Source organism: Neoarius graeffei, chromosome 10, assembly GCF_027579695.1.
Source record: "Neoarius graeffei isolate fNeoGra1 chromosome 10, fNeoGra1.pri, whole genome shotgun sequence".
Taxonomy (NCBI): domain Eukaryota; kingdom Metazoa; phylum Chordata; class Actinopteri; order Siluriformes; family Ariidae; genus Neoarius; species Neoarius graeffei.
Genome location: NC_083578.1, coordinates 4,512,293 through 4,536,894, shown reverse-complemented (window position 1 = coordinate 4,536,894; position 24,602 = coordinate 4,512,293). Strand labels below are relative to the sequence as shown.

General features: G+C 41.6%; 1 long non-coding RNA gene across 1 annotated transcript; it reads left to right on the top strand.

Moving 5' to 3' along the window:
• The first annotated feature begins 15,721 nt into the window (after window positions 1-15,721).
• LOC132892756 (uncharacterized) lies at window positions 15,722-24,125 on the top strand. The gene is made up of 3 exons (XR_009655479.1): window positions 15,722-15,867; window positions 20,555-20,691; window positions 20,913-24,125. It is a non-coding gene; the product is annotated as an uncharacterized LOC132892756 (long non-coding RNA).
• The last annotated feature ends 477 nt before the right edge of the window (window positions 24,126-24,602 follow it).

Genomic DNA, 24,602 nt, shown 5'->3' with positions numbered 1-24,602 from the left:
ATTGTTTACCGTTTCTTCCTCTGTGCATAACTGTAGTCACATTTCAGAAGGTGGCATAGCCTGTTCCAGTTAATTTTCATATAACTTAATTGTCTCAGTAGCAGATAACTGAAAATACATACAAAAGTATTTCCAATTCAATTCTGCTGCAGAGCCAAACAAAGCTACAGGAAAATTAACCGGTAGGCCAAATAGTCTCCACCTTCTGCAAACATGGGACTACAGTTATACACAGAATTATAATCACAGTTCAATCCATACATTCATTTCCATCTTTACTTGTGTTAACTGGCTCAAACATCTTAAGCTGCTCTGTGCATAACTATGTCATTAGTGTTACAATTAATTTTCCTTAAGGCTCATTTGACTCAGCAGCTATGGAAATGCATTAAGGTATAAAGCATTCCAGCTCTGCTGAGCCAAATGAAACTACAGGAAAATAGCAGGCTAGCCTACAGCTAGCAGGTTCTCCAACTTAACCTACATTACATCAGCTCTTTGGCGTTTATGGAAAGATACATTATCCTACAAATAAATGCACTTACATTTGCACAGTGTGTATGTGAAAGGTTAAGACACAAAACCAACTGCAAAATAGTTTTTTTTTTTTAATATAACTTTAAATCAAATGAAGTCAAAACAACATAGTAAGGGATTTGGACTGAATGTTAATCATATAAAATATATATACACAGCATGATCTACTGTATAAAGTGATAACTGAATAGTTCAGAAACCCTCCATGTCCATTTATAGACAATAAAATTACAATTCAATCCTCACTCATGTCTCTTTTTTATTCCGTTTTAATACTGGCAAAACAGGCCAACTTGCCAACTCGTGGGGAAAAAAAAAAAAAAGACGCGGTGGATTAAGTGAAAAGGTCCTTAGTCCTCAGTCCTCTCAGCATTGTGTCCTCCACCTCCTCGTCTTTGAGGCGCATGTTTAAGGTGTTCAGAGACAACTTCTAATGTAGCCCTCAGTGGCTGTGGAATCAAACTTCATGACTCCATCTGCACAAGTAGAAAAGGACAAGTGATTAGAAATATGAAGGAAATCTGAAGTCATACATCAAGTCACCATATATTTAAGCAAAACAAGGCTGCCTCTGCATCCAGTACCATACTGGATTCATTCAAAAACATCAAACGTTAAAGATGGCTATGGTAGTTAGTTGGCATTGGAGTTTTAACATCAGGAGAGTAAATGTTTTGTCCTATGAAATTTACAGATAGAACGGGGCCACTTTCTTCCATTTGTCAACATGAAATATGGGCTTACCTTGGATTGCCTTATAAAGTTGAGTCTTCTCTAAAGGCTTTTTTGACTTTGTCCCCTTCCCCTTCATATTGAACTTTGCCATGAGTGCATTACTGAACAGCCTGTAAAAATATATGTATAAAATTATATTTATAAATCAATGTCAATGATACATTTAGGAACATCACAAGTCAAGGGCTGGAAAATACCAGAAATCTATGGACACTTAAGCAGGATGCTAATGGGTGAGATGCTAAGCAGCAACTCAGAAATCAATGATCTATGCCAACCTGAAGCTAATACACTACACTAAGAGTGAATGAAAGCCTGGATGAACAGAAGGTAATAATTGTTTAACTCAAGGGCAGGTGGAAAATGAGCAAATTAGCCCAAATGGTGGCAAGAAGAAAGAAAAAAAAAAAGCATGCAGGCAGGTCTACACCCAAAACAGTGCACCCCATCACACATACTCTATTTAATACCATATACAAACATACCTGTCAAGGACTTTGTGAACACAGTCTTTGGTGTCCTTTCCCCCAATTCTAGCAAGTCGCAGCACCTGTTGGAATAAGTCCAAGATTAAGTGACTTGACAGTCCCCGGAGGAGTGCAACTGTGTAAGTGCACCGCATTGTGTTGTGCTAGACCAATAGTCTAACATTACATCCATTTTCAGACTTGTAAAACCTACCAGGGCATCAAAGTCTTATTTATCAGAGAGGCGTTGCTCATCTCTCTCAAAGTCTTCCATGGTCTCCATCCTCTCAATGGTACAGGCTGAAGAGACAGGTTGCACTTGTTTTAACTGGTTGCGAAGGTCCACCAGCAAGTTCAAGACCTTTTTCTGATACACTGAAATAAAACACAAGTTGATTACAAAGACTACCTTACAATAGCAAGGCTAGCTGGTTCAAAATTATTACTGTAATCTGCATCAGATTGTTCTGTTGTCTCACACTGCCAATAGATCAATACTTACCATCCCAAGGCAATGGGAATGTCCATTTCCCATCAGTCACTGCATCTGCACCAGACAGAAATTACCCAAGGACAAACTTACTGATTTGGGCTAAAACTAAACCTAATCTGAAATGGGTGCATCCGTAATAATCACTGAAATGAAAAGTGCTTTGATGAAATTGTGGTCTTTGGACAACTCACCACGCTTTGGCCTGTCATAGGGGGAGTGGTCAGAACACTAGGGTGTGAACCTTGAGACCTGGACCTGCCGGTGTGCCTTGAACCATCACTGTGCTGGGACCTGGACCTGCTGGTGTGTCTTGAACCACCACTGTGCTGTAACCTGGACCTGCTGGTGTGTCTTGAACCACCACTGTGCTGTAACCTGGACCTGCCGGTGTGTCTTGAACCACCACTGTGCTGTAACCTGGACCTGCCGGTGTGTCTTGAACCACCACTGTGCTGGGACCTGGACCTGCTGGTGTGCCTTGAACCACCACTGTGCTGGGACCTGGACCTGCCGGTGTGCCTCAACATATCACTGCATTGGGACCTGGACCTGCCAGTGTGCCTCGAAATATTACTGTGTTGAGACCTGGACCTGCTAGTATCCCTCGAAATATCACTGTGCTGAGACCTCGACCTGCTGCTGTGCCTCGCACCCTCAGGATGCTGGGACCTGGACCTGTAACTAGACACATTGCTTTGTCTGAACCTGATCCTGGATTCACTGCTGGATCTATCACCATTACATACCTAGTACCAGCACAATTATTTTAAATCACCTGGGCAAAAACAAAACAAAACAAAAAAAAAATACTGAAATAAAGCAACCTTACTGGCTAGCCAACAAGAAGTTTTGGTGACCAACTAGTAGAAGCAAGCCACTACTAATGCTGTGCTTTACCCTGTTTCTTTACCTAGAGCGATTGCCATGCTTGGAACCAGCGCTTGCTGCATGTCCTGAAAAACAAAAAGAATCTTTTTACACAAGGCCTAATACAATAAAAACTGTTTAAGAGTGTTTAGAGTGAGAAGATGAATACACACTGAGTGTTGGCATATCTCTACACCGAGGTTCTGTGCTTGCATCTTGTGGGCCTTAAAAAAGTGAGCCTATTGAGATGAAACAAAAATGTGAGCATTAGTTGTGATGGATATGTAGGTTGAATTCCATTTCTACCCTTCTTTTAAGCCCTTTCCCCATTGCTTTTTGTGCACTTTCACAAGGTGGCACATTCACTTCATGTTCAAAGTAGTGCGAGACATGCCAGAAAGCTAAAAGTTGCTTTAGGCTTGCACAGAGGGATGCAACTGGAAATTCTCACTTGAAGAGGGTCCCTCCCTGTCCAGAGATCGGTCACCAGGAATCAACAGGTGATATGAGATTACTATAATGCTTAATTGACTAGTCATGAGAAACTTGCCATCTCCGATGGAATTTAGCTTTGTTCAGTGGAATGGTAGGTGTGAAGAGAGCAAGTAGTAAATACTCATGAGGAGTGGACATTCTGCTGCCCCGAGATGTGTCGGTACATCCCACTTGGACAGGCAAGTCATCATTTACACAGCCTAGAACACATGATTCAACCTTTAACTACCTACATGATTAAAAAGGCTTAGCAGCTTTGTGAATAAGTTTAAGGAGAAACCTTAGTTAGCACCAAGTGCCAAGATAAAATTCTTTGTGAATATGGACTGTGCAGTGGATTGGTTGGTGCAAGGGGTCAAGTAAATACTCACGAGTGGACATTTCGCCGTCCTGAGATCTGACCCCAAGCTCTTCATCTTCAGAGGCTGCAACACATGACACATCTTGTAACTATCCTACTGTGTATATACACAAGACATTACCATGCTTCATAAGTGGTCATCAGTACTCACAAGCACTGAGATTTACATTTGGGTCCTGAACAGATGGCAGCTTCTCTGGTGCCTTAGGGTAGCTAGGCATGTTGACACCTATGGTACAGTGATACTTAGGGTTAAAAAAAAAAAAAGTCCATCTCCAAACCAAAATGGCATAATCTTAATGAATTTTTAATTCATTTTGGAAATAGATTTATAAAATGATGGAAAACCATTACCTCCGACGCTCTCGTCTTCTGAATCGGTTAGTTCTGCAAAAAATGTTTGTAAAAATTTGTCAAATTTGAGGCCCAATATGACAAGATAACAAATGCATTCTACCATCTATAAATGCAAGAAACAGTGTTTGTGTGTGTACCATTCCATCCCTAACGCTCACAATATTCTTCTCATCGAGTTCAAAATTGGCATCAGGTTAATTGATAACGACAAACATACCATTTCTTACAAAACCTTCGGGTATTCCTTTTGTTTTGCGGTCCCTCTTTGATCTTATCGGCGTCTGCACTACAGCCTCGTCGTCCTCCTCCTCTTCCTCCGCCTGGCTGGTCATGTTGTAGATGGAACACTCACGACGCTTAGCTACAATTTAATATACAAAACCAATATTAACAGAAACGACAGCAATATTTTGACTTCTGAGATACACAGACAAACACTCAAAACTTGCCTGCAGTCATTTTGATCTTAATTAAAGGAAATGTCATCCAGTCCTCTTTGGGAGTTATTCTGTTCCTTATTGCATTCTCAGTGTTAGTAGCGCTCAGACTACATGGCCATCTGACCGTTTTCTTGATCTTGTCTATCCAATTCTCTGGCACAACACCTTCCTCCACTTGCTCGCCCTCCTTCCAAACAGCCCTTGCGTACATAACTAGAAAGGACAGCACATGTTACTTGCAGTTTTTGGCATTTTCATTTAGCTTAAATACATTGAGTAGTCCAGTGGTTCTCAAACTTTTTCATTTTTAGGACCCTCATAACTGAATATACCACAAGAATGGACCCTCGTAGTTACATTATATTTCATTTGAACAGACGTACAAACATCCAATTTAGAACCCAATTAAGCAATCCCAAGGGTGCAGGGTTTTTTTTTCTTATTCTTTATTTGGATCCCCATTAGCTTCCACAAAGTGGTCACTAGTCTCCCTGGGGTCCACCATAAAAAAGTACACAGACATCAAAACACGTGATACAAGAACAGTAAAATATTCTTAATGCATTACATTACAAAAAAACAAAACAATCAAATCAGAAATATCAATGCTGGGTTCTAGCTAAAAGAACAAGAAAATTCATCCTTTAATGTTTGTGTTCTTGATCATGGCGAAGGGGTATAAGCACAAAACCACCCATTTCTTGAGGAATGCAGGCCACCTTCCGGAACAGATCTCTTTCACGCAGTAGTCCCTGTTTCATCCTGACCTGTCCCTTTCCTAAGCACACTATATTGATAAGTCCAGAGCTGCATGGTTGGTGAAACAACGGTGAGGTGTGACGCTGGTTTAAGATTCCACAAGCAAAAGTACCGTCTGCATTTTTCTGTTGAATGAAAGCAAATCTGTCATCTCTCAAGAGAAAACAACGGTCCCTGTCTTTAACAGAAATGATCACTTTGGGGCTCATTTTGCTCATGTTCATTTCTGAATGTTCAATTTCTGACAACCGCCTGGTGACTTGTTCCAGGGGACTTCTCCCAGTCCTGACGTGCTTCTTGATTTGTTGCAGGTAGTTTTCAAAAGGAAAACAGGAAATGTTGTTTAAAGAACAGTTGAAGTGGCTGGCATCTTCATGGAGGTGAATTAATCCGTGTACGTTGTACACAGGAAACGTCTTGCCATACAGGTCAGCACAGCACATGACGAAGTGTCTGAGTAGGTCATGAGCATACTGGAGATAGGCATTGCGGATCCTGTCATCTGACTCCAGCAGTATAGACATGGCCACTGTCAAGCACAAGAAATGCCTGTATCTCTCAGCGGACAAGACAGTTTTCAATACCACAGGTCCCGTGTAGAGCAAAAACTGCCGTAGTTCAGTGGCTTTCCACCTGTCTAGATCTTGTAAAGCTCGTGGTTGCCGGGCAAAATCACTGGGCATCTTCCCCCTCAATGCAACCAGTTTTTCGGAAATGGCTTCCTTTTGCCTCACAGACAGGCAGCAGATTTTTGGCCCACGTGTCAAATAAACCAGCAGGCGTCTCACTACTCCCAGGCAGACCATGTGCATGTAGTCTAAGACAAAGGAGCTGACACAAGGAATTCCTGCAGTAATGAAGGGGCTGACAGCATTTTGATGGGTCTTATACTCCACTCTTAAGAAACAATCATCTGTTCGAGAAGCACATTTCTTGTCACTGAAAACTATTCTTCCCTCAACTCGAGCACCTCTGATGACACATCTTTCACAGCTCTCATAAGAAGTATGGCCCTTGACACATTTAAGATATGCCCTTGCTGGTGCATCACAGATAAGTGCATGAATGTTAACAGAGTAAGCCTGGCATTCAAAAACAAAACCATCTTCTTTGAGATGTTTGTACTCTGTGATAAAGTCTTGGAGATAATCCTCAATTGGACTTGGTTTCTTTGTACCACTATACATGGCAACAATAAATGGGTCAAAATGACCACACTTCACCAGTATCGGCCAAAACTGGACCCCACTACTTTTAAAAAGTGGGAGGCCATCAATGTTCACACTGAGGTGAACGTCATTTCCCTCCATTTTACCTAAATAATGGCAAATTCCTTTTTCCAGGCCATAGTATTTGTATTGACCACCACATTTAGCTTCTGTCATATTACTCTGTGGTGTACCAAGGAGTGTCCGACAATCCACAGGCAATAGATGTCCATGCTTATTTAATATGGGCAATAACCCATTAATTGCCCTGTGGGTCAACTTATGTTCCAAGGCCCACTGTCTCAGGTCATCTTCTAAACTGGTTGACTCAGAGTCAACACCTTCTTCTGTGTCAGAGTCAGAAGACCAACAGTCCACATCAGTCTCAAAATCAAACTGATCTGGTGTCCCAGGGTCACTAACTAAACTGGAAGTCCCAGGGACACTGCCACTGACTGAACTAGGAGCACTCGTTAGGCTAACGCTATCTTTTACACTGCCCTGATCATCAGAACTTTCCGAAAACTGGAGCAGTTGATCCAGTTCTCTTTTGCGTTTCCGCCATTTTCTCACACGCAAAGTCATCTGTAATTCCAGACGTGAGTACAAGTTAGTTAAGTTTTATGTTCTATTTGATTGGGGCATTTGCAAAGGGTATGTGGACGTCACAATACTTACCTTATTCAGGTCTTTGTGATCCTAAAGCGCAAGACACTCCCGGAGTCCAAAATTAGACACTGTACACCACCTGACAGAAAAACAAGGCTGTTAAGATTTTTATCTTAAGTATAATAAGACCTAGTAATTCTAATTTCAACATCAACTCCAATTTGCTTTGTATGTGCAAAGGCCATGTTAAAATGACTTGTAATTAATAACAGGATCAGTCATCATTAACCATATACCCATATACTGACATGCCATCCTATAATGAAATTGTCATGTTAAAACACAGATAGGAAAAAAAAAACATTTTGCAATAGTGCAGAGAGATAGCTAGCTGCACAGCATGGCAGGCTACACGCTCCAATCCAACAGGCTCGAACTTGCATTGCGGATCTAACTCGTAGATCTTTGAGTAATAGATTTTATCAAGTTACAAAGAAAGGTAGGATTGGATTTCTACTGCTACTTCCACAACGTTGAACAGCTAAATTGGTAGGTGTGCTTAGATAGCTACTTCACATAAGCCCATCTTGTAGGCAAATGTTTAGTTTTACTAGGCTAGCAGAGCCTGTTTTATCTGCCACATTTTGGAATGGGTTATCAAACCAACATGCCATGACAATAACAACAGTATTTGTGCCATGATTTGCAAGGAAATGCTGTTTATTCACCTTTGAATGAAAGCAGTAATGTTGGGCCTCGTTTTGTTTGACCAGTTATCTGTAAGCTAGCTAACAAGTTAATTGCTAGTTAATCCTAGTTACCAGAACATGCACAGTCTAAAAGTAGCGGGAAACAAACGGTTGGTTTCCTTTGTCTTGTCGGTGGCTTGTTAAAAGATACTGCAAAAGAGAGCATATTAGTCAAGCTTCCTTTGGTTAGTTAACTACTGTAAGCACACTATCCAACTACACGTATGCTTAAAATCTATCTCGTTTACAGCAATTCCTAAAAATACATCTTGAGACGTGCTACTGGCACTTTTCACCTTGAGATGGCTAATAACACTAGCTAGTGACTTTAGCCAGATAGGGAAATATCAGCTTAGGTTGACTATCAACCTAGCTTTAGTTAATGCAGCGACTTAGTGATCACACAATATGGTTGTTCACAACAAAGCTTCGGTTAACGTGAATATTTTTAGGCACGCTGGTCGTTTCTACTGTCCAAATTGACGAGGCCAATGTTTAGCTAACGTTTGCTAACGTTAGCTGATGCCAATGGCACATGGCACATTACACAGCAGATTCAGACCGGGTTAAGATTCACCGTCCACAAAGCTTAGAAAACTAAACGACTAACACTACAAATTCATGTATGAATATAAAATTAACTGCCATGACCGGACTTACCTTCAACTTATTCAGGACAAATTTGTGCTGAGCAGAACCATCGTCAGCAGAAGAAACAATTAGAACCGTGCGGCCATTTGCTTCTTCATCTCCGGCACAGAAGAAAAGTTCCTCTGAATCGTGAGAAACGTTAGTGGTGTTGTTGGCCAATCAGAGTGGCGTTTACTATTGGGCTGCGTCGACGCGGTTGGCCAATCAGAGAGGCGTTGACTGGTTGAACTCAAGTTGAACTCAAATAGACAACAAATTAAACAGATAAAATATAATGTAAATGGTATGTAATCACATATAAATAAGCTATATTAAAATGGCGGAAGAACTTCCTTGCTGATGAATGGTTGCTTGCCGAGGGGTGCTTCATCCCTAAGGAAGAAAATTCCGTAGGGATCAAGCAATTTCGTACCATCTCACTGCTTAATGTGGAAGCTAAGATCTTTCTAGGGATCCTGGCGAAGAGGTTGACCACCTTTTTGTTGGACAATGGGTATATTGACACTTCAGTTCAAAAAGGTGGCATGCCAGGGGTATCTGGCTGTCTCGAACACACCAGCGTAATCTCTAAGATCATTGAGGACGCAAAGAGGAACAATGGCAATCTGGCAGTTCTGTGGCTTGATTTAACAAATGCCTATGGGACGATACCCCATAAGCTAGTGGAGTTGACTCTGAAGATCTATCATATCCCAGAGCGATTCCAGAAGCTCTTGCAGAACTACTTCAACAGATTTAACATGCGTTTCACCTGCGGAGAATTCACCACGAGTTGGCAGAGGCTAGAGGTGGGCATCGTCACTGGCTGCACAATTTCAGTGATTCTGTTTTCTGCAGCGATGAACCTTCTCGTCAAGTCAGCAGAGAAGTTGCGTCGAGGTGCAGTCCTGGCAAGCGGCATGCAGATGCTGCCTATAAGAGCGTTTATGGATGACCTCACCATCACAGCAAGATCAGTGTCAGAAGGAAGATGGATTTTGGAGGACTTGATTGAGCTCATAAATTGGGCAAGAATGGAGTTCAAACTGGCAAAATCCAGAAGCCTAGTTCTGAAAAAGGGGTGTGTCCAGGAACGATTTCGCTTCAAGATTGGAGAGGACATTATTCCATCTGTCCAAGAAAAACCTGTGAAGTGCTTGGGGAAGTGGTTTAGGTCAGACCTCAATGACAGACAGAGCGTGAAAGAGATGCTTAACCAAGCAGAAACCTGGATGACATCTCTGGAGAAGAGTGGTCTGCCGGGTAATTATAAGGCCTGGGGCTACCAACATGGGGTTCTCCCCAGACTGCTCTGGCCACTCCTGGTTTATGAGGTACCTGTTTCCACAGTGGAGAGGCTGGAGAGGAAGCTGAACACTTACTTGAGGAGATGGTTGGGTGTCCCAAGAAGCTTCTGCTCCATTGGCCTGTACAGCTCAGGCAGCAAGCTACAGCTGCCAATAACATCGGTGGTGGAGGAGTATAAGGTCGCAAAGATACGGCAGGCCATGATGCTACGAGATAGTAGAGATGAGAGAGTGCGGCAGGCGGGCATTGTTGTCAGAACAGGCCGGAAATGGTCAGCCAGTACAGCACTGAAGGAGGTGGAAGATCGACTGCATCATGCTGACATCATTGGGTCAGTAGCCCAGGGAAAGCTTGGGCTGGGTTGCTTCACCAGAACAAGCTGGAACAAAGCCGATCCAAAGGAGCGTCGAGGCTTGGTGCAAAGGGAGCTGCGGAAGGCAGAGGAGGAAAGCCGGCATGTCAAGGCCGTGGCCATGAGCAAACAAGGCAGCTGGACTAAATGGGAGGGAGCGAGGGAGAGAGCTTTATCTTGGCGGGACATCTGGAGCATGGAAGGCCACCGGATTAAGTTCCTGTTGCGTTCCACATATGATGTCCTGCCGACTCCATCGAACCTCTACACCTGGGGAATGGTAGAGAGCCCGAGCTGTAAGCTCTGCGGAAGGACAGCTAACCTAGAGCATGTCCTCTCCTCGTGTCACTCAAGCCTTGCAGACGGGAAGTTCCGATGGCGACATGACCAGATCCTCACACAGTTGGTCGATGGTGTTGAGCAGGCGAGGAAAAAGGCAAGACAGCTTTCCAGGGGGCCTCGCTTCATCCATTTTGTCAGAGCGGGAGAAAGCTCTGTAGCAGGAGGGAGGAGCAAAGGGGTCCTTGCCACAGCAAGTGACTGGGAGATGCGGGCTGACCTGAAAAAGCAGCTCAAATTCCCAGAGGAGATAGTCCACACTAGCCTGAGACCAGACATTGTACTGTGGTCTAAAGGTACCAAACAGGTGGTGCTCATAGAACTGACGGTTCCCTGGGAAGAGAGGATAGAGGAGGCATATGAGCGTAAGCTTAAAAAATATCAAGCCCTCATCCTCGAGATCCAGCATAATGGATGGATGGCCTGGAACTTGCCGGTGGAGGTGGGCTGCAGGGGTTTTGCTGGGCGGTCGCTCTGGAGAGCCCTTGGACTGTTGGGAATTGAAGGGTCAGCTAGGAAGCAGCTGGTGGCTAACACCACCAAGCGGGCAGAAGAAGCGTCACGCTGGATTTGGATCCAAAGGGAGGTGCGGTGGTAGAGCCGGCCTACTGAAGAACTGAAGGCATAGAGTTGGGTGGCGTTCAAGCGGGGGTAGAGCCAGGATGCTGGTTCTGCCGTCGAGCCCCTCCGAGGTGTCATGGGCTTAAATCGATGAAACACCAGTGAAGGGGGGTGCCCATTTGACAACCTGCTGAAGCCAGCCAACTCTTGTCTAGTTGTGGCATGCAGTCAAGCTTCGTCTTGGCTTAGGGAGGAGGGCGCCCTGCCACGCAGAGCCACGCTGGTGCCTTGAGGGAAGGAGAAAGAGAGAGAGCGATGCCACTGGCTCACAGATGGTGCAGGGCTGAGTACCTGTAGAGGTGAGCCAGGTGCGATACCCCTATCGTATTTTGCATATAGCTATATTAAAATTCACGGACAATATTAATAACAATATTGATATTTGTAATATTATTTATTTATATTTATAATTTGTAATAAAATTTATTTAAATTAAAAATAGGTTATATACGTAATTTTCCTGCACCTGTTTTAGACGTCTTGATGACGTCCAAAAAAGTCACCTTGTCTGACGTTAAAATTTTCAACTACATATTGACGTCCAAATAGGGTCATAGTTAGACGTCTAAATAGCAGACCTAGTTTGCACGTCATTTAGAAGTCCAGAATTGGTCTTGGACCGACGGACGCAATAAAGACATGATCTGCACGTCCATACGACATCTAATGTTTAGTGGGACCAATAGCAAGAGAGAATCTGCTTGTGTACTACCTGCATGACTACTGCATGGCAGATCCACCTGTGATTTCCCTTGTGGACTCAGAGTTTCCTCCTCTTCATATTACACCAGCCATAACACCATCCAAACCCCCTGCAGCAAAGAAGCTGGAATCGCAGCGCTCCCTGGATGTGGATAGTGGAGGCAGAGTGCAGAAAATTTCAGATGTCTGTTGTGGAAAAATAACAAACACCAACACCAGTCTCGTCCTTTTGCAAGTCAAAGAAAGTTTATTGCAGAAACGGACACATACTGATGAGGGTTTGGCACACCACTCATACTGCCCCTTTGTTCTCAAATCTATATATACTCTACTAGAGAAAAGGGAGACATCTGCTACGCGCATAACGAGTATAAGATGAACATGTTTTGGTACAGAATGTTCTAAGTCATTAGTCCTTGAAGAGGCAACACCCAGTGAAAAGGGAAATTACAAAATCATATAACACTAAAATTTACTCTACACGTCTTAAACACCAGACTTGATAGTCTGGGAAAAAATATGGAGAAGCTGATATCTGACAGTACATTGAAGATAGAGGGGCTTAAGAAAACAGTTGAGTTTGCCTGCGCTGAGATTCGAGAGGTAAAGGGGAAGATGACAAGTTGATGCTCAAGCCTGCAAGACGGAGAAAAAAAGTGACTCTTCTGGAACGAGTCACTGAGCTGGAGAACTACTCACGACACTGGAACCTGCGTCTGTATGGAGTGGCTGAGTGTAAGGAGCAAGACGCCCACACAGAGGTAATACACATCTGTCAGACGATCCTGCCGGAGTATAAAGCGAAATTCCCTGATGTAATTGATACAGTGCATTGACTCAGCCAGCCAAGGAAAGATGTCTCCAATCCTCGAGGGATTATTCTACAATTTGCCAACCGTTTTTACCATGATGCAGTCTGGAAAGCTTCAAAGAAGTCCACATTCCTGCAGAGCAAGAATTTGCTGAGGACTTGTCACCGGCTGTCAGAGAGAGACGGATGCAGCTGTGGCCCCTGATGGCCAAGGCACGTGAACAAGGAAAGACGGCGAATTTCATCGGAGGAAGAGCCTTTGCTAATGGGACTGAACTATTCCCAACTACCTGAAGGTGATAAACATTTCACCTGTCTATACGGTATACGCCTTTAACCGAGACAGACTGGAGTTTGCTGCTCACTGTCTTACTGTTATTCCATTTACAGTGGTGCTTGAAAGTTTGTGAACCCTTGAGAATTTTCTATATTTCTGCATAAACATGACCTAAAACATCATCAGATTTTCACACAAGTCCTGAAAGTAGATAAAGAGAACCCAGTTAAACAAATGAGACAAAAATATTATCTCATCTCATTATCTGTAGCCGCTTTATCCTGTTCTACAGGGTCGCAGGCAAGCTGGAGCCTATCCCAGCTGACTACGGGCGAAAGGCGGGGTACACCCTGGACAAGTCGCCAGGTCATCACAGGGCTGACACATAGACACAGACAACCATTCACACTCACATTCACACCTACGCTCAATTTAGAGTCACCAGTTAACCTAACCTGCATGTCTTTGGACTGTGGGGGAAACCGGAGCACCCGGAGGAAACCCACGCGGACACGGGGAGAACATGCAAACTCCACACAGAAAGGCCCTCGCCGGCCACGGGACTCGAACCCAGGACCTTCTTGCTGTGAGGCGACAGCGCTAACCACTACACCACCGTGCCGTCCCACAAAAATATTATATTCAGTCATTTATTTATTGAGGAAAATGATCCAATATTACATATCTGTGAGTGGCAAAAGTTTGTGAACCTTTGCTTGCAATATCTGGTGTGACCCTGTTAGGATTTATTCCTTTGTAAGGATAAATAATATTGTATTCTGATCATATAAGGATTTATTCTTAATATTGTTAATATTCTACTATTTTACTATTTCAGCTAGAAGGCATTGAATTAAGACGTGACCTTTTGTCTCAGCTAGACACATTGCTCGAGACGTAATATTGATATCTTTTTGAACATTTTGCCCTGTGCTATCTCTGACCTAAGGAATGGCCTTTGATATCTGTCTGCACATTGTTATCATATCATAAGAACATCTTATTATTGTATACCATCGCCAAGGTTTCACTCACACACATACATCTGAACATTCATTAGAACAGTGATATAATTAAGACGTGACCTGTTCAAGGTCTGACTACAGTCTCTGAAGCATGCAATGCATTAACACACACACACACACAGACACAGATATCAAAATGATATCACTCACTCACACACCCCCATATACACACACACAGCACCAAGGTCTTCAGTGATGTCACTTCATCCGCACAGATAAGACACACACAAAATCCCCTGAATTCTCTTGTCTCATTGGGGACTTGTGAATAAAGATGCAAACTACTTTGTGGGGTTCCTGTCTTTCTTTGCGACTCACCCCCAGACGTCTGGGTGACACGGGGGGACTGATCTCGAGATGGGGTAATCGCTCTCTGGAGGCTGAGGGCAAGAGGTGAAGAAACCTTTCAGTTTGGTGGCCCGTACGGGGATCTACTGACCATGTACGTTTAAGGGACTTCCGCCTGGGTGGTAGTATCCGAAAACCCAAATTTGTTTATCCCCGTGACATAGTTGTCACGGGACGACTTGTTTATTTGTTTATCCTCGTGGATAGTTCCACGGGACGATTTGTTTATCCTCGTGAATGTTTTCACGGGACGATTTATTTATCCTCGTGAATGTTTTCACGGGACGATTTGTTTATCCTCGTGAATGTTTTCATGGGACGATTTGTTTATCCTCGTGAATGATTTCATAGGACGATGTGTTTATCCTCGTGAATGTTTTCACGGGACGATTTGTTTATCCTCATGAATGATTTCACAGGAAGAATTAGTGCGCGCACGTCTTTATGAATTAACACAGAATAATTAATCTCGAGACTGTTCTTTCGTGTCACCAATGGGAGGGGAAATTGTGTTAAGGTACCCAGACCCCGAGAAAAACCCACGGGATTGGATGAATCGCTGTGGTTTAGCATTCTACACAAATTCTAGACAATTTGGCCGGCTCAGTTTTGATTTATCCTTGTGCAGGTATTTGCAATCTCTAGGAGCTGTGTAATGTATATTTTATTTTTTAATTGTTTCAGCATTTATATATGGCATTACTGGATATGCACAAAATAATGAAACAACAAATCAGTACTCTGGACATGAACAGTCAGAACTATGTTTCTGGTGTGCATACATGTCAACCTTTGGTCAATCAATCCTGTATAACCAACTAAAATCCGTATTTCCTTATAAAATCCTTATAAGATGCAAATTAAAATAACCTAAAATTTGAATGATAATTAACAATGATATATCCCAGTTACTTTTTATTCAATATTACAGTAATAACAATAAACCTTAAGAATGAATACAAAGCTCCAATGTTTGACAAAAAACACAAAGTGTAAATGTTATGTGCTCTTTTATCATCATGGGAATTGATTATAGCTCTAAATAAATATTGAAGTTTTTTTTTAAGAATCCGTATAACTTTATTTGTACGCCCGTATACTACGTTTGTTGAATCAAATCCGTATAAAATACAGACATTCTGACATGGGACATGGGTGTGTATTTTAATCTCAACGAAAGCTTCACTGAATCGATTCTTTAGAACAAACTCGTATACGTCCGTATCGATTCGCTCGATTGAGTCATTTTTATGTTTCGTTTCGAAAAGACCCTAATCGTTTGTGAATCTCATCACTGTTAGAGATCCTCCTCCCTTAACACAGAATGGAATCATCAGAGGAAAAATCTGCTTCTTAATCAATTAGTTTCAGCGTTTGGTGAGTAGATCATCTGTATTTTATTTTATATTCATTGTGTGTCGATAGTCTGAAACTTGTAACTGGAAAGTTACCAGTAAAGTCACGAGTGGTCCGCGAGGTGATCTACAAATGTAGTCAGCATTTTCAGGATAAGCTAGCGTATGTTTTGTAACATTTTTAGAAAGTTAAATTTATCCAATCTTGTTTTTAACGGCAAACAAACGGGCCTGTAATTTCATCATTATTATTACCGTATTTTTGGGACTATAAGGCTCACTTAAAATCCTTAAAAAATTGACAGTGCACCTTATAATCCAGCGCGCTTTATGTATGATTACTTGCTGTGCTTACTGATCGATTTTATGTGGTACACTGTGCTCAAAAATTTGTCGAAATGTGTAAGTACGTACGACTTTGGTAAGCAACAAAGCCGTTCCGCTCAACGGATATTCGGAGCATTACGGTCCTCGTAACAGGACCCCTGAGCAGTCTACAAGACTATTAATGTGTTTTAATAATTAATAGTGCAGCCAGGGGTTAAATTGGGCCGGGGCTGAGCCCCGGCACATAAGCTCGGAGCGGATGGCATATGATCACGCACACATCAAAAGCAACAAACCCTTTTCACGATTTTCAGTTCTGAATAATTAAATATCGTTTTATTAATCAATAAACCCATGACTTTTATGAGATAGATCATAGTTTTCCTGATAACAAGACGTGCCCGCCCTGAGACTCATGTGGGCCCGCCCTGCTGGAACCCAGAGCAGAGACTTTTTTTCATAGGAGACAGGTCACTGAAGAAATCGTCCACAGAAGTGAATGGGGACAGTTCGTAACGGCAGCAAACATTCTAATCAACCGTCTCTGACGGCAGTACGGGTCTGCAAATATCCCGCCTGTTCCGCTGCCAACAACCAATCATATGTCGATCTGAACCAACAGCTTTCCAATCATCTTGCAGCTTCGTGCTCCGCTGTCCCTCTCCTGCCGTTATAGAAGTACTGCGCCTGCGCAGTGTCAAAATAATCCACGAGAAAAGTGGATTTTAAAGCTTTTTCTGAGTCATGAGAACCAACCTAACACTCAAGTATAATCAGCTTTTCATGGCGATTTCAATCATATGCTCTTCGCGACCGTTAGTTTTCACAGAGTCCAGTATTGATATCTCCCCATTCATGTTCAGAGGGTCTGGTCTCACTAATCCGAAAAAGATGCCTGAAAGTGGCCGGCGAGTGACCGCACTTGGCCTGATAGGAGCCCGTCACAGCTGCTTCTTTGTTTTTTTTCCCCCTCAAAAAAAAAAAAAAACGTAAACTACAAGTCAAAGTTTTTCAGTATAACAATAATAAAGAAAAATGTGCTCAATTTAAAATGTATTGAAACTATTCGAAATCGGCTGATCGGTTCACTCATTATTATCCGTGAGTACAGAAACACTAGTAATAATTTCTGGATCATTGCTATAAACGTGGACTAATATTTCTTGGGAACCAATGGGTTAATGTCATGGAATGAACCAACCGACCAATCGCATTTTTTCTTCAAATGGTATCTGGGTAAATGAGCAGCTGTCTCAGCCAATCACATGTTATTGCTGGACGGGAGGATCATATCACGACATTTTCCGGTCGATACCCGAAATCAGCTTTGTGCGTTGTGAGGCCAGCGGAGCAAAAAAAAAAAAAACTTTTAATATGCTGAGCAATGTTTGATACATTTTGGAAAGTTGTTTTGGTTGCTTTATAGGTTTCTTAGAATATATAACTCGTCACGTCTGTGCTGCTCTCCTGGGTTGCTAGAAACAGTTGTGTTGCCCTGGCGTATAAAATGTTGCCCCCCCAAAGCAACTCAAGGCCCGTCCGTCAGTCCGTGTCTGGCGCCGGGTCTGTAACAAGACGACCTGTCGAAGCTATTTAGAACAGAACTTGCGATCAGAGATTCTGGTTTCTGGAACACTGCGTGGGTTGCCAATTCCGCTTTTTATAAGCGACTTTGGGGTTTCTTTTTTTTGTGAGCTCGCTTTAAAAAAAAAATCAGAAGTCGTGGTTTACTATGCATAAATTCTGCTTTCGTTGCTTATCAGAATTTTTTCTGGAAGTGATAGTGCGCTACAAAATAGTCACATACTTCTACTGCTGTTACAACTACTACTAATAATATTAACAATACAGTGAACATAATCATTATCATATTTTTTATTATTAAAAACAAAATATCAAATAATACTGAAGGGGGAAAAATAATACTGATCTAAATATGTTGTGTTTTTATTTTTAGACAGTATGTGTTTTGCTGCATTCAAATGATTGTGCTTCTATTTTGCTGCTATAATATGCTCATCTTATGTATGTTCTAGACAATACAAAAAGCACCACATGCCAAATAAATAATTGAATACATAATAATAACAATAATAATAAATGCTTCCAATGTTATAGTGTTGTTTGTATTTGGTTGCATTCACTGCATGAATATATTTGATTGACAATTTGACTGACAGTGTTTTGGCATATTTAACATTTATCCTCCAAAATAAATCAACTGTTTTGGTTTAAGATTGTGCAAGCCTTCAAATTTTCTCACTGAACATTTCTCCTTCACATTTTTCACCTGTAGGCATGTGACAAGATTTAACATGATATTGCTCAACCTACCTCTGTAAAGTCAGCTAACAACTTATTAAAATGCACCAGAATTCAGCAAATAACATGTATGATAATAAAAAACTTCTGAGGGAGGACCCCCAGACCCCCCACTAATCATTTCCTTCAAACCAATGTACAACAACCTGTACAATCTGTTACATTGGCCAACCAATCTACATTCAAACTGCCATAATGTGTAGGGGGGCACTACAAGACACACATAGGCCTACAACACACAGATAAGGTGTATATCTCTGTGCAATATGATATGGTTATCAAATTAGAGGGTTATTTTCCAAAAAGTATATTGGGGCAGGGCGGCGGGGGCAGGGGCGGGTACGAGGCAGAGCCCCCCCACATAACCAATCCCAATTTAACCCCTGAGTGCAGCTATTAATGCAGTTTCATGTCTAGATCCTATAAATGATGAATACGAAGTAGTTAAAACTAAGAAGTATGTGACGGCAAAATTGTGATGTTATGTGTTAATAACATTAGAACTCCAGTTCCCATAATGCCTTGTGAGCTAAGCATGCGCACTAGATAAAAGAGAAGCAGGAAATGTTTTCTTTTGGACACCGCTGCAGTAACGTGTAATAAAACACAAGTTTATTCAACATGCCTCATCTGTTCATCACCTAGAATAGAACAGATATGGAAAAAAAAACATTTTTAAAACATTCACTTAAATTAAACAGACATGGTAAAAACAGAAGAAATATATTTAAGGCTTAGAGTTTGATTAATTCAGCCAAATCAAATATCACTTTCAGATTTGAAGATATTTATCTGGAATCATTTTTAAAATATTGAGTAGTATACCACTTCCTGTTCAAAAGGCATAATAAAAGTCATCAAATATATTTACCCTACTTGTGAATGGAAATGCCGAAAAGTTTAACAACGACCTAATGTTGATCTAAAACATTTTAAAACTGATCGTGTAGTGGTATTTTTTATTAATCATATGTCATTAACGGTCATGCTGAAAATTCTAACCTTTAAATATCCTATATACTCCTGTTTCTGACGCATTTTAGCGAGACGTGGACTTGTCTGGGAAACATGCAATTAGATCAACAGCAAGCTAACCCGCTCTTTACTTCATTTTTGACATTTTTTGAATAATTGTCATTCTATTATAAATATAATATTTTGAACAATTGTTCCATAGCAATATGATAACTACAGTCTCTGTCTCTTTTCTCAGTCAACATTGAGATAAGACTGACCTAGTTATAGATAGCAATAATATAAACAAACAACCATCCATGGAAGCATGGCAGACAAGGACACACAGATATCTGCACTTGGCACTTTCTCACAATAATAAATTTAATATAATTAATCTCTTTATATTACTAGGTAAATTCCATATACATAAAGTCAAAATGTCCAAGACAACAAACCCCTCATTCCCATTATTTTTAATTGAATTAAAAATGTATTTTGAATCTCTGTCACATATCGAATCCAACAAAGAGTGCTTATCAGCTATTCAATTTTATTCAAATTACATTCAGTGAAATTGTTTGTCATTTCAATTTGCCCTGTTTTTTTTTTATCTCCTTATCTTTCTTTAAACCTATTGCTACTTATGAGGCTAAGCTTAACCATGTTCCTCCTAATTTCGAACTATTGATATGAAATGCTCTGATTAATTGTTTGCTGAATTTTAAACCTCCATACTTTTGCCTTTAAAAACCACAGAGGATATGGAATGGATAAGCTTTTAATGTATTTCGTTAACCATAATTTTTTCACAAACAAATTTTTGTTAAAAAAAATTTAACAAATGTTTATTTGAAGAATGTTGAAAAAAAAATTGTTTTTCCAGTGATGTTTATAAATCGTAGACTTGGGTTTATCTTTATTTAACCATTAAGAAAAAACGTCATAAATTATCATGATTATGATACATTGGCTTGTATAAGTATTCATTGCCCTTGAACCTTTCCGCATTTTGTTGCACTGCAACCTGGGACTTAAATGGAATTGACCTGAAACTACACAAAATATGATTCAATATTCATGTGCATCCTGTTTATGTTAAGCAGTACCTCTCTCTGGATCGATGTCATCTGACAGTCTCTTCTCAAGCAAGGCGTGGTGAGACCGTGTACCAGCTCGTACAATACACCTGCCAATCGAGTACCTAAACCTGATGGTACCTGGCGTTTTACGCAGGATTTACGTAAGATTAATGAATTGATCGTCCCTGTTGCACCCATTGTACCTGATGTTTCTCATCGTTGCTGTTTTTCCGTTATTGATCTCTGTTCTGCCTATTTCACGCACAGGGGGAGATAGTATTCTTGGACACGTTTTTGCCTCAAGGTTTTATTGACTTTCCTGCTGTTTTTTCAGCTGTAATTCAAATTCATAACGCACTCTGTGACCCTCTCCCTCCCTCAGGGCTCTGTGGTCCTGCAGTTTGCAGACAATCTTCTGGTATCTGCTGAGTCACCAGAAATCTGCCAAGACACTTCCTTACGCCTCTTCCAACATCTGGCGCACAAGGGCTTTAAGGTTTCCAGGACCAAGCTGCAATATTGCATGGACACTTAAGTATTGAACTTTCACAAGGTTGTTGTAAGCTGTCATCTGATTGGGTGCGGGTGATTCTAGACACAAAACGCCCTGCAACTAAACATGCACTGATGTCTTTTCTGGGTCTTATCAGTTACTGCAGACAATGGATCCCTGACTGCTCTTTATATGACAAGATTCTCCGTTCTGCAATCTCTCATGATCCACTGCAGCACCCTTTGACCTGGACTGATGCTACGGCGGACACTTATCACTCCCTCAAAAGCACCCTTTGTTCCGCCCCTGGGTTTACCTGATTACTCCAAGCCCTTCCACCTCTATGCCTGTGAACACCAAGGCACAGCTGTTGGCCCGGGAGCATGGGGGGGATGTGTCCTTGTGCGGGTTTTCATCCAAAACATTAGGCACTGTTGCTCAAGGCTTACCTGCGTGTCTAAGGGCTGTCTCCGCATGTGCTTTGATGGTTTTAGACGCTGAAAAAATTGGTTTTGTCTCACCCACTGATCTTGCACTCGTCACATCAAGTTAAACAGGTGTTGTAAAATTTACAGACCCAACATATGACTGTTCATTCTCTGTTCTACTAACAATCTCGAAATTTGTGCCACATCCTCTTTTGATACTGTAGGTCATGCTCTCGCACGCCTCCTTAATTCTCGGAATGACATTTGGGATGACATTGATATTGTCTGTCTAAAAATCGTACATACTACTAGTATCAGGTCTGATCTCTCCTCCATCCCTCTAGGGATGGGGGAAGTACTCTTTGTTGATGGTTCTTGTTCCAAACCCTCAGATGGTGTATAATATTTATAATTTATAATATTTATAATACCTCTGTGGTTACTCTGTGTGTTCACTGCCTGATATTGTGCATGAGGCATACGCTCTTCCTTTCTCATTTGATTTTTGTCATCTTGATTGTGGACAAATTCTCTAAATGGGTAGAAGCTTTTCCCTGTTCTCGAGAGAACACGAAGGTAGTTACTCGTATTCTGGCAAAAGAAATAATACCTAGTTATAATAATAATAATAATAATAATAAATTTTATTTATAAGCGCCTTTCAAGGTACCCAAGGACACTGAACAGTAAAAAAAAAAAAACAGTAAAAGCAGAACAATAAAATAACAAAATAATAAGAAATCAATAATTATTGTTATAGTTATGGGGTTCTAGATGCCATAGACTCAGACAAGGGTACCCCTTTTCCTCAAAAGTCACACAAAACCTTTGTAAGTATCTCTCACTAAACTGGCGTTTTCACATTCCGTACCACCCTCAATCCTCTGGTATTGTAGAACGTACTAATCGAACATTGAAAGACAAATTAATTAAGGCCATGTAGGCCACAGGTTCGAAAAAATTGGGTAGACTTATTGCCAGCCACTCTGGCTGAAATTTGTATGACACCAAAACCTAGTCTAGGGGGATACTCCCCCTACGAAATTATTTTTGGAAGACCTTTCCCTCTCCCCTGGAAGAAGGGAACTCCGGCTCCGGGTACCTCTGATTTGAAAACACATATGGATGAGTATTCTGCAGCCCTTATAGATAAGTTGCATGAAATTTGTACCAAGGTCAATAGTACAATATTATCTCCACCACACACCCCTTCCACGTGGGAGACAAGGTGCTGGTGTGACTCTTTAAATGATTTGGACAATTGGGAGAACCTATATATAGTGGGCCTGCAGACATAGTTGCCATTACTTTTACTGCTGTTTTAACTGATCTTTTTCCACAGTGGATCCATGCCACGCGATTGAAGAAGGCTCCATAACAAAGTTGTTACAATGACAAGTTTGCTACTAACGTTTTCTCTGTGTCCCTATCCAGTCTCTGTTCTGTCTCTCTATCTCTGAGCTTTACACAGATTTGACGTGACCTGTGTGCAGCCCTGGCCGACTGAGAATCCTCAGATTACCTGCAAGACGTTGTGAACAAAGAGGGGATCTCGCGCCCTGTCTGGGACCAGTCATCCTCACTACAACCATGAAGTCCTCATCACGAGCTTCATGACCACTCTACTGCTGCTCGGAGCAGGGTTACCCGCTCGAGCTGGACCTCGAGACAACATCTTTTGGCAATTCGCTAACTGGACTGCACATGAATGAAAGTTATGTCTGTCATCTGATGCCGTTTTCTACTATTATTACACGTCTCTATGCTCTGAAGCTCTGTATTCTTACAGGACTCTCTTCTCACTATAGGTCGATATGCCCTATAATTTCATTTTCCCTCACTGTTTTAGAACAAATTACTCTGAAGGAAGTAGCGTGTATTTGGGACAAATTTTAAGAGGTTTCGAATTTCTCTAAGCTCCGGTGAGGTGGGACGAGGGCTGATAGGGCATGCCCGCCCTCTGAGCACCAATACACGTCAAGAAGAGCAAGGATTAACTCAAGCATACGTCTAATCCTAATTCTCGATGTAATCACATACATGATCAGAATACCGGGGTGTGATCCTAGTGATACTAGTATCAAAGAGGGGATTGTTAGGATTTATTCCTTTGTAAGGATAAATAATATTGTATTCTGATCATATAAGGATTTATTCTTAATATTGTTAATATTCTACTCCATTCTATTTTAGTATTTCAGCTAGAAGGCATTGAATTAAGACGTGACCTTCTGTCTCAGCTAGACACATTGCTCGAGACGTAATATTGATATCTTTTTGAACATTTTGCCCTGTGCTATCTCTGACCTAAGGAATGGCCTTTGATATCTGTCTGCACATTATCATGTCATAAGAACATCTTATTATTGTATACCATCGCCAAGGTTTCACTCACACACATACATCTGAACGTTCATTAGAACAGTGATATAATTAAGACGTGACCTGCTCAAGGTCTGACTACAGTCTCTGAAGCATGCAATGCATTAACACACACACACACACAGACACAGATATCAAAATGATATCACTCACTCACACACCCCCATATACACACACACACAGCACCAAGGTCTTCAGTGATGTCACTTCATCCGCACAGATAAGACACACACAAAATCCCCTGAATTCTCTTGTCTCATTGGGGACTTGTGAATAAAGATGCGAACTACTTTGTGGGGTTCCTGTCTTTCTTTGCGACTCACCCCCAGACGTCTGGGGGACTGATCTCGAGATGGGGTAATCGCTCTCTGGAGGCTGAGGGCAAGAGGTGAAGAAACCTTTCAAACCCCCTTGTGCAGCAATAACTGCAACTAAACGTTTGCGGTAACTGTTGATCAGTCCTGCACACCGGCTTGGAGGAATTTTAGCCCGTTCCTCCGTACAGAACAGCTTCAACTCTGGGATGTTGGTGGGTTTCCTCACATGAACTGCTCACTTCAGGTCCTTCCACAATATTTGGATTGGATTAAGGTCAGGACTTTGACTTGGCCATTCCAAAACATTAACTTTATTCTTCTTTAACCATTCTTTGGTAGAATGACTTGTGTGCTTAGGGTCGTTGTCTTGCTGCATGACCCACCTTCTCCTGAGATTCAGTTCATGGACAGGTGTTCTGACATTTTCCTTTACAATTCGCTGGTATAATTCA